The sequence below is a fragment of the Carassius gibelio genome, chromosome B14 (genome assembly GCF_023724105.1).
Source record: "Carassius gibelio isolate Cgi1373 ecotype wild population from Czech Republic chromosome B14, carGib1.2-hapl.c, whole genome shotgun sequence".
In the NCBI taxonomy this organism is placed as follows: domain Eukaryota; kingdom Metazoa; phylum Chordata; class Actinopteri; order Cypriniformes; family Cyprinidae; genus Carassius; species Carassius gibelio.
Genome location: NC_068409.1, coordinates 6160435 through 6176358, shown reverse-complemented (window position 1 = coordinate 6176358; position 15924 = coordinate 6160435). Strand labels below are relative to the sequence as shown.

The window sequence follows — 15924 nt, the reverse complement described above, 5'->3', positions numbered from 1 at the left end:
TACTTTAACTCTTAGGTTCCATTTGTACACATTAGCTAAATTAAACTAATAATGAAAACTGATTCTAAAGCATTTATTAATCTTGGTTAAAGTTGATTCCAACATTTACTAATACATTATTAAAATTAAAAGTTGCATCTATTAAAGTTAGGTAATGAATCTGAACTATTATGAACTAACCATGAACAGCTGTATTTTTATTAACTAATATCACCAATGATTATTAATTACTGTAACAAATGTATCATTAATGGCTAGTTTATGTGCATTAAATGCATTAAATATAGTTAACGAATGGAACATTATTGTAAAGCGTTACCGTAATTACTGACTGTTTTCTTAAATGTGAAGAAAAAATGTGTAGATAAAGATAACTTTTTTTGCATTTTATTAACAAATAAATAAATGTGTTATGTACCACATTTTTTGTTTGTAACTTTCTTTAATTTATAAATAAAGGAATAAATCCCCCCACAATTCTGTTATCATCTACTGAATATCATGTCACTCAAACCTGTATGACTTTCTTTTTTTCCCAAAGAACAGGAAGAATGACAGACTCAGACTTTCTTCAAAACAAGGAAAGCGACTGAGCCTGTCGTCTGCCTAACATTTCCTTCTGTGTTCTGCAGAAGACGGAAATTCAGACAGGTTTGGATTGACAAGAGGATGAGTAAATGATGACAGAACAGGCTTTTTTAGTTTGTTTGAATGATCCATTTAAAAACAATCACTGACAGATCTGTGAAACGTAAATACCTTATGAAAGACATGTACTGGATTTAGCTTTGATTTGTCAAACCTGTTCTGCTGAAATCTCATCATTTTACACAAGAATGTCAAGTTTCATACAATAAGCTATTATTTTATTGGTTAATGGAATCATTAATGAAACCTTACTGGTCATTAATATCTTTCGATCCATATTTCTAGATACAGTCAAACCTAAAATTATATAGATACCAGATATAATGTTTTATATTTAGTTTTACTAGTGGATGCAGGACACTGTAGATCATTTACAGTATTGAGGACAGCTAAATAAAGTGAACTGTGACATATTATACCCAAACATTCTTCATACAGTGGACTAGTCGTCCCCTTGGAATTATAAGGTTATATCTGACATTTTTGTCAAAATTTAGTTATTCACATATTCTTATTCAGTGGCAGCGTATTTATATTATGTGATAGATTTTTTAATTTTCTTTACATTTTGGGGCATTTTATTTAAATAAAAACAAAGTTGTTTCTATACAGTCGAATGGAATGCAAAAACTTTGAAGCCCAAAATCTCAAAACTACTCGGAATGCAGATAGAACCTTATAATTCCAAGGGGACGTAGTAGCAATAAAACTGATCAAAGTTTTGGAGCAAAAATGAAGTTTTTTCCTTAATTGCTAATGAGAACTTTTTATACCAAAGACTGAGCAAAATGAAGCATTGCTTAGTAACTGGTTGAGCTAAATTGGTATTATCTAATTTTGTTCTTAAATCTAACAGCTGGCTGCTATTCAACCGAATCCATTACACACCCTTCTATCAAAGTTATCTGACATTATCAAGATTAATTTGTTCTGACACAGTTTAACTCAGAGTTCTTCTCATATTACTATTTTCTAAACTATAGCGAGTAAACTGTGATAGTGTGAGAAATGTGTGCAAAACAATTTGATGCACTGTTTGTTACAAATAATTGCTCAGGTGATCAGAAGCATAAAAAAACACCAGTAATATATTTAAAGGTGATCTACAGAGTGCCCAAGCAACCGCAAAACAGCACCCTAGCAACCATCCTGGGCACCTTAGCAACCGAATAGTAACACCTTAGGTACAGGCACAGGTACTGGGAAATTGTCCACGTGTCCTGCTGCGAGGCGACCCTCACATTTCTCGTGACAAGCCTAATGAGCATCCTCACAATCTGTGCCATGCCACTAATTCCAGAAATTTCCAGCACAAAGACATAATTAGATAAACTAATTAGACGCAGTCTTCGCTGCACAGAGATCCTCCGCAGTTCAACTTCTCCGCCTACCTGGCATCTTTAAAATAGGCAGGAGCCGTCAGGAACATGCACGTTAATTCTGCTCAGCTGGCGTGAAAGTGTGCGCACGAGCATCTCATCGAGTGCCTGGACGTAGATAGATCTATACGTTTTCTGTACAAGAAGCATTCTGCTTGTTCGTTACGTCCGAAAACGGAAGACATAATGGTATGAATCTCTGCGGAAGCATTAAGCGAGAGTCAATAGCACACAGAAAGCACGTATGGATATTCCAGTCTCCAGAGAGTTAATTATTTAACGCAAACTGCCCCTAGAAGGGCTTTAAAATGTGGGCCTGAAATGAAGAGAGGCCAGGCGAAGTGAGAAAGTCAGATAGGCCGGAGAATGAGATGTAATTGATTTCAGAAGTGATGGGGAAGCCACGGTCTCCAGAGAAAAGTGCAGCTCACCGCAGCGGAAATGCCAGCGGAATCGAAGAAAATTACAATTAAGACTCGGCCTGTATTAAATACTCTGCTAAAACAGACATTAGCAGGGGAAAATGTGGTGACGTGAGATGAGAGAGACAAAAATGTACAAACCTTGAAAAACAATTCCCTGGATCAAGCTGGATTTATTTTACTTCACAAGCTCATGCTTTCTCATCTAATAAACAATTTGCTTTGAGTTTGTATTTCATTTGGGGCTTTTACAAACAGGAAAGAACATGTTTAGCATTAGATTAGACCTTTGCTTTAAACAGATCACTCCAAAAAAAGGGGGTTTATAAATATATAAGCACTCAGTTGATTAAATAATAAATGTAAAATATCATGATTTACCAAGGCATCCAACGGTCCAAAAATCCAGTAAATTTTTACAGTTTTCAGTAAATTTTCCAGCTATTTTCCTCATATATGATCACACATATTTTCATATATGAATTCTACGCAAACAATAAAATGATAATATGTGTTCAGTTTTATGTAAACAAGCATTAATTCTTGAGAAATTAATTTCAGTATTCCAAAAAAGCTACTGCATGTTAAAATGTAGTGCATTTTTTCTTCTTCACTGCATTATTTTTTTATATGTATCAACATATACATATTGCAGTATATTTAAATATATAAGCACTAGTTTTCCATATATATAAATGCATTATTTAATATTTTGTATTTTATTTTCCATATATTTTTGTTTAAACATCAGGGTTTGCCAAACAGTGAGTCACATATTAAACATTTAAATATAGCCGTTACTATTATAATTGTGCTACTGTAACCTATTTGTAATTTCCGTTACATAAGCTTACTTACTATTGTAATTATTAAATGCGTTTGTTTTTACATTTTATCTGTTTATTTAAATGTTATAATATTTTTATTATAGCAGTCATACTGTACATTTTTGTCTTTATTTTGTATACTTGGAGTTAAAATTACAGTAATAATTAATATAATAATAACATATTATTATTATTCTCATAGATTACATTATACATTACATGCAAAGGTGCTGTTAAATTATTAAAGTATTATCCATCCTAAAATACTTTTTCCTTTATATGAAAGGGGTTCAGCTGATAAAAAAGCATGGGAGCCCCAGATGATCAATCAAAACTGCACCAATAGATTGACAGATCAGCAGGAGAAGAGCTCATCTGGAGTTCATGAGTTAAACATCAAGAAACAAGTTAAAGGGTTAGTTCCCTAAAAATGAAAGTTAGCCCATAAATGACTCACCCTCAAGTCTTCCTAGGTGTATTTGACTTTCTTCTTCCTGACGAATCCAGTCGGAGCTATATAAAAAATGTCCTTTGATCTTTCAGTCTGTTTTAATGGCACTCCGCGGCTGTTGCATGCATCAGTCCAAAAGAAGTGAAATAAAAAGCGCCTATCAATAAAACCACTAGGGAGTGAACAAAGGTTTTTTTCTTTAAAAAATATAATAATCACTTTTAAGTAGCTTGCACCAACAACTGTAGACGGAAGCAGCTCAATTTTTTATTTAACTCCGACTGGATTTGTTTGAAAGAAGAAAGTCATATGCACCTAGGATGACTTTAAGAAGCACTCCCCTGTGCTCTCAAACCCCTGTTCCTGCATCTACACTGACAGGCAGCAGTGCTCATACTGTATCTGTCTTTGTTTACAAGAACTCAGCAGCACATAGATTTAATTTTAAGACACGTTGTGGCGGCTCGGTGCATCTTCATTAGAGAGCTGAACTGACGAGGAAGAGCAGGACTGAGAGTGTGCTCTAGACTTGAGTGTTGTTCTGCCTCGGCTGTTCCCAGAAGCCCTGTTCTTCAGTCAAAGCCCAGGGGCGGCTGATTTAACATGCCTGCTTGTTTAGAAAAACACAGAGGTGCATGTGAGCGGTCTGCTCATCACTACCACAGATGCATTAGCTCTCTAATAAAAACCTACTGTTCTTGCTTATACATCTGCTCTGCTCCAAACACTAGTGTGCTGCTACACTGCTCTAAATAGGAAACTTCTAAGACAAATAAATACGATTTATTTATTTTATTGGAGAATTCAACCCAAAAAACCCTACATTTTTCAAATTTATTATTATTAGGGCTTGACGCAAACAAACAAAACTATTGCAAAAATAGCTTTGTGTTACGAACAACTAAATTAAAGCACATTCGATGCGACACATTAAAAACTACCATTATGATAATGATGACATGGCTGATGATGAATTCTCTATTAATGCGGTGAGTCGTGGCGTTGCTCAGCAATTATAAACTACCTATGACTCCACCGTGTTTAGTGACACAATGCTTAAAAACTGAAACATATCCATTAAAATCAAAACCGGTTACTCTGTGAAAGCTCCCATCTGCAACACTGTTTACATGAAACAGCATGTGCTGTCATACCCGCCAATTCTACTCATCAGTAATCAATAGAGTTTAACTTTAGCATATTGCTAAGCTAACAAAGCAAAGCTCTAACTAGCATAAGAAATAGTGCACAAGCAAAACACTGTAAAAGATTTTGAAATGCAATTTTTACTTTTCAGTATTAAATTGAACATGTAGTTTCATTCCCCATTTCTTTAAACTTGCAAAACTGTCTTCGATGCCTAAAACTGCTGTCTAGGTAGGTGGCTCAGTAGGGTTTCAGAGCAAACTGTTGTCATCGTTAGCACTACTGAACTGGGGTTAATGTGTGAGTCAGGCTAACTACGAAGAATTGAGAGTACGGTTATTAATACAATTATGATTAAATATGCCACGTCTTACTGATTTGACTCCCTACTGATTCATCGATGAAACAGTGTGCTCTGCAAATCAGGAAATTAAGCAAATTTGGACTTTAATAGAAAATTAATTGATGTCGCTGAAGGCGTCAGAGCAGATATGAGGATTAATAATGAATTAAAAACCGTTTTCCGTCCTCCTCTTCTGCTCAGAAAACCCTGTTTGGGTCTGGTGCTGTGCTGAAATGTCTTGAGTCCAGCGAGGTGGAGAAACAAACCCTTGACAGGTCCCAGTGTGCCAGCGCATGCTGATGACAGCCCTGTCTGCCAGCTGGCCAAGAGTGAGTCTGCAAACAGGTGAAAGCCTCGCTGCCTGCACTTTACAGGAGAGGACGAGGAGATATACGGTGCAATCAGAGTCAAGGAAATCAATGCACTGTTTTCTCCAGAACTTCCTGGGACACGTGAATATTCTTTACATTAAACCAGCAAATATGAGGAAGCAAATCAATGCTGTTTGTGGAGTGGCTCATTTCAAATAAGAAACTGTGATTGACTGTTTGTGATGTGAAAAATGCTAAATAATGCAATACAATTCTTGAGCTTCACTTATCACTGTCTATGTGTAAGACTGCCCTTGGGTAATTTCCTTATGTGTACAGTTTCACAGACAGTAAGAACTTGTCTCAATGCGACTGGCGCTGGCAGCTGTGATAAAAGTGTAATACTATGCAAGTGTTTAAAAGGACACAGGCCTCAACCTCACAGAAATCCAAACATCCTTTAGAAATCTCCAAACTACAGAAATCATTTGAGTCAAAGGACTTCAAAACATGACACTGCCAGCCTCTCTGAGAATAAAGGAGTTTAAAGTAGTCATGGGTCGTTCTTGAACGATTCATTCATTTTGAACGAATCTTTAATGTGACTCGGGAAGAATGAGTCGTCTCGGGAAGTGATTTGTTCTGTACTGGATTTAGTCTAGTAGTTCACCTGTTTCAGTCAACGCAGTCCGAGTCGGAAAGAGAATTGATTAGTTCATGTCACGAGTCTTCTGGTTTTTCGAGTCATTTGTTCATCAAGTGACCCATGCAGTCTGAGTCGGAAAGAGACTTAATAATAATAATAACCAACTCTTTATTACCTTTGTTACAACACTCAGTATATGGAAAATAACCATCATGACAGAAATTCACATAAAAAGCTACAATTTGAGACCAGAAACACAGTAACTGTAAGAGTAAATAATAATTATAATGATGATGATAATAATAATAACTATGCACCCGTTTGTAAGGAAGCTTGTAAATTAATTTCTCTATCCAATGCGGTCACGTCACTGACAAAAAAATGAACGATATGTTAAAGCCTTTTATACGGTGTATGGTTAAAGCTTATGGGTCTGTCACGTGATGAAGAAACGACTCAAACCTGAAGACTTGTCAGAGAAGAGGTGAGATGAGCTGATCCAACGCTATCTCATGGCCAATTCGGACGTATTTTACGAGGTGGCTTATTCGTACGATTTTATACGATTTGTCTAAACCCCAGTGACGGTTAGGTTTAGGGGCGGGGTTAGGTGTAGGTCATTCGTACAAATTCATACGAATTGTGCAACTCGCAAAATACGTACGATTTGGCAACAATCGTTTGGATTTGTACAATTGTGGTCGTACGAATTCGTACGAATAAGCCACCTTGTGAAAAATGTAAGAATTGCCGTGAGATCGGGTTGGCTGATCACAGACTGAAGATCCAGGTAATCTTTTCTGTTTATTACAGCATTGTAGTTTTGTATTGTATGTAGTTTGATCAACGTTTGTGTAAGTACAAGTAGACATGATGTTACGGAAGTAAAACATTTTAATCATATTTTTATAAAACTACGTAAATTAACGATATGATTCGAAAAATGATTCGTTCATTTTGCTGAACGTGACTCAAAGGTTTGGTAAAATGATCCGAACTTCCCATCACTAGTGTAAAGCGTATCATCTGACAACCACAGCACTTTAAACACACTAAAATGCTTTCCTACTGCTGCTCAATATAATACTGTATACTCAATACTGTAATTAAGCTGCACCAAGAATATACAATATTCGGTTGCACTTTGTGTCCTTCTTACAGTGTAATTATGCAAGTACTGAGAAATATTAATTCACTACATGAACTTACTCTATATGTTAGGATTAAGTACAAATGAGTACCTTTCGAAAGGGTAACACAGCTTTTGTACCTTTTTTTGTAAGCGTGTATGTAATAATTCTGGTTGCAACAAACAAAAAACTAAAACAAAAAACAGTCATGATAGGATTGTCCTTTGATAGTGCAGCAACATGACAGCCTTCTGATATGTATGCTGTTATGAGTAAACATTTTGATGGTTTTTGGCTTTCCACTGAGCATGCTTTTAAATGTATTGAAAATCTATCCAAGTAAACCGTATTTCCCATTTATTCTTTTTACTTGACACCTAATGACATATGAAATCTAACTTCTGAGCTTCATAAATTGACCCTACCGAGGCCTGATCCTAGCAACCCTGAGTTAACAGCCCAGATCTTTAAACATTACACCATCATACCCTCCTTTGAAAAACTGGATGAAAGAGACGAGCATGAAACATTGTGACTCATTTTTTCAGCTCATTTGGTGGTGTTTAAAGACGTCCTCTCTGAGCCCCTCCGGCGCTCCAGTGGCAGATCCTGAAACCAGAGTCGACAGCGTAAGAGCCGAGAGACACAAAGACTCTAGTGTCACTGCAGGACGCTGATGATGGGGGGCTGGGTAATGAAAACGCAATTAAAGATAAAGCAGGAGTGCCTTCTGAGAAGCCTCTATATATTATGCATGTATTATGTCGACATTCAACACTCATTCTAATATATAAAGAGATTTGTATTCGGTTTCTGTAAATGATTTTTTACCACAGCTATAGTCCATAACAGTGCATATCTATTAAAGCCCAGGCTCTCTGGAAAACATCTGTTGTGTCGATAAGATATTACGTTGCTTTGTGCGCATTTCACCACAGTTTCAAAGTTAAATGTCCAGTGAGTGGCATTAAAATGCATGTTCAAAACTTAACCATGTCCTAATTTTTATACGACAAAGGGTTACTCCATCCCTTGTACTGTGCTTGAGATGTTTTTCTTAATAAAAAAAAAACTAAAAAATAAAATAAAATAAATAAATAAATATATATATAAAAAAAAGGTTACTCCATCCAAAAATGAAAATGTTGTCATTAATCACTTACCCCCATGTCGTTCCAAACCCGTAAAAGCTTTATCTTCAGAACACAATTTAAGATATTTTGGACTTAACCCGGGAGGCTTGAGACTGCCAAATAAATAACAGTGTCAAGGTCCCGAAAATTATGAAAAGCATTGTCAGAATAGTTTATCTGCCATCAGTGTTACAACCATAACATTATATTATGACTTTTTTGTAAGCAAAGAAAACAAAAATAACAACTTTATTCACCAGCTGCACCAAAAGGATGCACTGTTTTCTTTCAAATCAAAGCTAAATACATTTAGAAAAAGCACATCTTTGTGGCGTGGCTGATACAGAAGAGCATACGCAGCATACAGTGTTATGGAGAGACACAGAGGAGACTATTGACAAAGGAATTGTTGAATAAAGCCATTATTTTTGTTTTCATCGCTTACACAAAATGCAATTACAATGATATTTCATGTGGAGAAGACTTCACTTTTAGACAGTCATGATTTTGCCTCCTGTTTTGATGAAATAAAGTGTTGCATTGCACCTGCAGTCATCTCTATGTGAACCAGCACACTGTTGACAACTCTCTCCGAGTCGCACATGGCTGGAATATGATTTCATCAAAGAGCTCTTGACCACAGCCACTACAGCCCAGCAATTTACATGTAGCGTAAAACCACCACACCATTCACACTGGGGAAAAAAAACAGCTCCATCGAGAGCTACTTGAGCCGAACAGCTCTGCTTATTCAGATGTGTACTACCACACTAAATTATCACATCAGACAGAAAGACGAGAGTGTTCTGTACATTATAGTGTAGTTAAACCAGGTACAGTGTGTTCCATGCACATGGCATTTCAATATGCTTTTAAATGTGATGAGGGAAACAAAGACGAGCACTTTACTGTGTGCCAAGAATGAGGGAAAAAATTAAAGTGGAAGTATACAGCTTTCCTGAAGGGTTTCTTTACAATGTAACAGCACCACAAATACAATTAAAACATTGCTAAAAACGTCTAGAGGACAACATGGGACCACTTCTTAAAACACACCCAGGTTCAAATGTGGTCTGGGCAGACAGTTTGAGACCATGTTTTGAGACCAATATGCCATAAAACCATCATTCACAAAAATGTGATCTAGGTTAGCAGCACACTAGAGGATCTGACTATGTGTTACTTTTCTGTGATGGCAGCTTAAGTTTTGAGTCTACAATACCAAAAATACAATCTCGGTAGTAGGGCTGCACGATAAATCGCATGCAATATTTAATGTGCATCTTCTCAGTAAAGCTGGCACAGTAAACAGCGGTAAATCAATGATTTAAATGCCATGCTAGTTTGGCAGCTTGCAAGGTTTTAAAGCCACAATGGCCAAACATTCCGTCTAGACGGTTCACTATGTTTTCAGACCATGATGACCCAAAATCCTGTCCAATTAGGCATCTCTACTGAAGCGTTCACATACACTGCAACACCACGACAAAAGCACAGCTAACACCAAACACTATTCTAGAGGAATTGCTATTATCTCAGAGGGTGATGTCAAAATCAATGGGAATACATTTTTTTGTATTTCATGTGTGATTTCATTGACAGGAGAGCAGAAACGCTGGACTGGCTCATGAACTTCAGCCTCAGGTGAGCAGACAGCTGCAGCGATCAGTGTGTGGAGATCACAGGAAGTCTGTAAAAGCATGAAAGGAAGATGTGTCTCAGTCCCTGAGGAGAAGCCTGAGCTCTCTCCCCCTCCGGCCATGAAAAGCAATCAAGAAGCTGAACAATCTCCCATGGACCTCACCTCGCTGTTTAATTACAGCGCAGCAGCCTGTCTCACTGAGCTTATCCACGGTCCGACATAGATGTCTCAAACACACAAAATCACAGCTGTCGAAAAATTAAACACGTCATGAACCAGTGGTAGGATGTGACACGTCAGAAACGTAGTGTGGATGATGGTAGTATATGGTTTAAATGATTGATGGGACTATTTGGGTTTTCTAATGGCCAATGGATGATTTTAATAACTATAGAGCAATTGATTTCAGACCAAATCATTGTTTGTTGCAACCTAGACTTAAACTGCTGGTTTTTCACACTATTTTACGGTTTAATACTGTAAAGCTGCATTGACACAATCTGCGTTGTAAAAAGTGTTATATAAATAAAGGTGACTTGACTTGATCAATAATAGCTAAGATAAAAGACCGCATTTAAATGTGCATGCATTTTGCACAGTATTTATGCCAAAATTAATTTGAAGCAGATATTGCGATAGCATGTGAGCTTATTGGTAGTTTTAGGAACTGACATAAAGTTGGTTCAGTGGCCTCATATACGATTTATTAATATTGATAATCTCAAAATGATCAAATTACAACCAATTAATCAGCTTTGATCTCACTAATTAACACATACTTGGTTTCTGACTCATCTAGATAGGTTCTAGCTACATAATCACTTAGCAAAACTGTTGTTGTAATGTGACTAACAAGGGATTTGTGCTGCTGCAGTAGCTTAGTAGTAAAGTAGCTTTCAGAAATCCCTGAGGCCGAGGTCCTTTTAATTAAACGCACAAAACAATACACTCACAACAACAGCGAGAACGCTTGGAGTTCAACTCGAATCAATAAAAGTGAGCCGTTTCATAAAGAGATGCATGAACACAAACAAACAAACAAACAATGGAAATAATGAGAGAAATTAAAGGAATGCTGCATAGTGAAGGATGAATCAGAATTCAGAAGCCACAACTGGAATGTCGTGGAATTTAACACATCATGCGGAGAGAAAAAAAAAAAGAAAAATGGATGCATTCCAGCCGAGACCTTCTATTATTACACTTTAACAAATTTCTTTCTCAGGCAAATAAATCATGAATCTCGCTTTGGCTCCAGGTTCAAATACTTCATGATGCCATCTGGTCCCCCCAAAAAACATTCATCCTCATAGCCATCATCTCTGAGGGCATTGTTGTGAGGACCATAGAGAAGAAAACCAGCAGACGTTATGACTAAACGCTGGAGAAAAGAAGGAAAGAGAAACACTAGCCCATTGATAGACTTGTGACTCAGTGAGTGAGCGGCACAGATTGGGCTGACAGAGAGCTCAAAACTGCCAACAGATTCAGTTCTTTTATAAGACTATAAACAAACAGTCGTCACAGATGATCAGATCTGCACTAACACTAGATTTCAGTCCTAAAATGCATCCTGGATCAAGTGTCTTTGACACGTCCTGACCCGGCCGTCTCAAACCAAACCTGGACGCTCAGCGATGGTCAGGCGTCACCGCAAGGCTCTGAGACCATCAAGTCCACAAATGATGTAATACTCAGACACAAAATTGTTAATGAATCCTAAAGAACTTGAGGTTGATGAGACAAATGCTGCATTTCTGTACTCTCACCAAATATGAATCACAAAGGATTTGTGCATAATGCATTTTAGTACGTTTTGGCACAAGCCGGCAAAAGTATTTTAGAAGAAGAACACTTACCCTGACAGCATCTTTGGGCATATACAAGACTGTGCCTTTGATGGCCAGAAATGCTGTCTGGGTTTGCAGCTCACTACAGTATTGAGCCATGAATATGATAACCAAGCAGTCCACTCAAGAGTCCATCCCAAAAAAAACGCTAAGGAGCCAACACTTTATGATTTTAAATAAGGCTCCCAAAAATGCCCTCTAGGTAGGAAACCAGATGCCCAAATAGATGTCAAGAAAGGCTGCTCGCTAGTTTTTTTGATATCATTGTGACCAAAAGCATTTATATGAGCAGTTTTTGAGATCATGATGTTCCAATGAGACTATGGTGCCCAAACACGCTTTCTACATAGGATTTAAGAAACATGCCCAAAAAACGCTTGGTTTTCAGCCAAGTGTCAGAAGTGAGCAGGGTTTCATGAGCCCAAAGTAACATTACTACACACACTACGAACACCTCCTCCTCATCATATCTCATTATACCAGCGCGCACTGTGTTGCAAGAGTCATGCGGTGCATGCATATTGATAAAGTGATGCGTTTTCATCCGTATCTCATGCAGAAAGGCACGCCAGATGACTTACCCGTTCCTTACGCTGCCGGATCAGTGCCTATTTCTAAATGCCGAGAGCTTTTAACGCCACAAAAGAGCTCGTATGTGGAAATAATTTCCGTGATCGGAGGCACTTGTGCATGTTTTCTCGCGCATCCCGGGCCTGCGTCAGAGAGCAGGTGGACGCGCCTCCCGTCAGTGATGGAGAACCGCGCGCCTCTATCGCTCCATCCCTGATGACAGCAGGAGCGTGTGATCAAATCTCCTCTGAAGCGCTCTCATCTGCTCCAGCACGTCTCCATCTGTGAGTCAGGAGCTGGATGCTGCCATTGTTCCGCGCTGTGATGGGCGCAGTCTCGTTGCGCGCTCGGCTCGTGAGAGTGAGAGTGCGCGCGCCCTCGGTGACGTGTGCGTGAGGGGGAGGTGCTACAGGTGAAAAGGCCAAAAAGTTTCCTTTTCCACTCCACCAAAACCAAATCTAACCATGCACAGTATACACACTGGGATTTTACTGGCTCGTATTTCTAAAGTAGGAAAATTGCTCATCATCTGACCGGATATGAGTGTTTGCAGTGCTGGGCATATTTGTATTCGTTACTGATTTGAGATTGCATGACAATTTTTTTTTTTACTAATTTAAATTAGTAACGTAATTACATAACACATGTGATCCTTAACCACAAAACCATAAGGGTCAATAAATAAATAAATAAAAAGATTAATACATTAGTTCAATAAATAATCTTTCCATTGATGTATTGTTTATTAGGATATTACCAGTTTGGCTGAGATACAACTATTTGAATATCTGGGATCTGAGGGTGAAAAATAAAAAAAAAAAATAATAAAATGGAGAAAATCGCCTTTCAGTTTGTCCAAATGAAGTTCTTAGCAATGCGAATTACTTATTAAAAAATTACGTTTTGATATATTTACGGTATGACATTAGCAAATTACTTTCATGGAACATGATCTTTACTTAATATCCTAATGATTTTTGGCATAAAAGAAAAATCGATAATTTTGACCCATACAATGTATTGCTATTGCTATTGCTACACATATACAGTACCGGTGCAACTGATGACTGCTTCTGTGCTGCAGGGACACATTTATAGTTTATACAATCGGACTAATTTTACATTACTTTTGACATAAATCGTTTTTAATAGCACACTCTTGTGCCATAGTGATATAAAAATATGAATAAAAGAAAAATATATTCCATTCGTTGTTATTAACAGCATTAAGTGCATTAAACATTACATTAATCAAGGTTTCCAAAACTGGGGTTAAAAAAAAAGAACTTCTAATAAAAATTAATTCACCTGTTCATCAGTAATTCATGCAGTGTTGAAATATTGAGAAAATTGTTCTTAAAATTGAAAATATTTTTGCAAATCCAGTGGTCAAATGCTGATTGGCTCTCAATGTTAGTGACCGATCTCTGTGTCCACAAAACTGGAAGACTTTCTGAACGCATATAAGCAGTAGACTATTTTAGAAAAGTAATTTAAACGATGAAAAAGAAGCATCAGGAGGATCTATAAATTCAGAATTATTTATTGCTATAGTGTAAATAATGAAATTGTGTTCTCAATAATTTCCTGACCGTCATGTTGTTCCAAACCTGTGTGAGTTCTGCTGTTTTGCTGAACATAAATGAAGAGATTTTAAGGAATAAGCCTCTAACAAGTTGCTGATAGCCACTAACAATACTCCCATAGTGTGTTTTTTCCATGCTATGAAAGTCAATGGCTGCCAGAAAGCACCAGTTTTTAATTCATGTTGGTTTGAGTACTACAATGCTTTCCGTTTTCTGTGTTTGAAAACTATTTCAAGAATACTCCTGCTATTGCATGGCTAAAGTATCAGGAAATATCACGCATATATAAAATACAGTTGGATCTATGAATAGCAGCTGATTATAATAAGCAACAATATCCTCTAAAGCAGCCTTCTGCAATGCCCCGTGCGACGGGAATCGACAAGCAGAGCATTTTTCTTGTTTTTGAAGCACATTAGTTTTAGCCTTGGTCACGTCCCGTGAACCCCAGCTGAGTGCAGCAGGATTGGAGGAAGGCCGCTCTGGTTAAGGCACTTGTAGATGCTGAGAGCCTCTTATTTCCTTTCAAACAGCATAAAAGCTCGCCCAGGCGAAGACGTCTAAGTGGAACTCAAAGAACACACTCAGGCGTTCCCAGAATGTCAGAAAATCTCAGTCGCTAATGCAGAAATTTGCCAAGGACATGTGATCTAAATCTGAATATGCATTTCGTTTGTCTTGTGCTGCAGGTTGGGTGTAAGTTGCCGGGTTTCTCAGATGCAGGACGTGATCTGAGCTGAGGACATTCATGAGAACAGCTTGAACAGACGTAAAGCAGGATGCTATTTGTGTGGCTCGCACAAAAGCTGAGAGGGGGGCCTCGACGGGCTTTTATACGCCACAATAGAGAACCTGCAGATTCCATTTGTGAAGAACAAGTGAATGTACCAGAGCGACCGGCTCCAGAGTTCAGCTCATGTGACGTTGTACGTTTTAGAAAGAGCTACATTTTCAATAATTAACTCAAATCAGATGACACAGACTACAAAACACGGCCTGTAATTACAATATATTGTACGTGATCATTTCCAAGAACCCTTGCCAATGTTTGCATGCACTTAAGAATGCTATTTATATCTGCTGTTTATCAAGTCACAAAGCTCTCTCTCTATACGAAGTGCTGTGTTTTTCTGTCTCGTTCATGGAGCGAGTGCATCTTTGCTCAGTAAACATATGGATTCCAGCAGGTCACTTTGATTAAACGCACAACATCTGCTGTCATATTATTCAGCTCATATTAGCACAATCAATCATTAACCGAGATGATAGAGATTCATCAGGACTAATAAACTGCCACGAAGATACTCCGGCTTAAAAACACAATTATTTCTAATCGTGAAGATGTCAAGAAAATAAAAGTTGTCAGGCAAACCAAATGAAACGTTTTTCATGCACTTTGAATACGTGTGCATTTAAACATCATTCATTTTCAAATATAAAATCCCAAATGACAATTTTCCATTACTGGCTAAATTTATTTCTTTAATATGTTTTTATTTGTAAACCAAATCAATTAAATACATAATGACAGAAACACGTTTTTCTTTTATACAATTAACACCACCTTGACTCTTCTTTTACAAAAAAATACAATAAAATATATAAATACAGCAAAATATTTTTCGTAAAAGATTCATTATAGCAGAGATGCATTCAAGTTATTTTATATATGAAATGCATTTTAGTGTATTATTCTTCCAGAGTCGTGTCATTGACCCTCGTTCATCTCTCTCTCACTGATGAACATTATTCAGATACGCCTCTATAGATTCAGCATCTGGAACACGGGAAGACCTGAACATCACAATATGATCGGCTTAAAGAAGCACGCTCTCGGACA

The 15924-nt window shown here is 37.4% G+C and overlaps 1 protein-coding gene across 1 annotated transcript in view; it reads right to left on the bottom strand.

Moving 5' to 3' along the window:
- The window catches only part of nexmifb (neurite extension and migration factor b), a 50013-nt gene extending 37127 nt beyond the window's left edge, over positions 1 to 12886 (bottom strand). The window contains exon 1 of the mRNA XM_052573702.1: positions 12510 to 12886. The gene's annotated coding sequence lies outside the window, so the exon portion shown is untranslated. The remainder of the gene's footprint in view (positions 1 to 12509) is intronic.
- Between the last annotated feature and the right edge of the window lie 3038 nt (positions 12887 to 15924).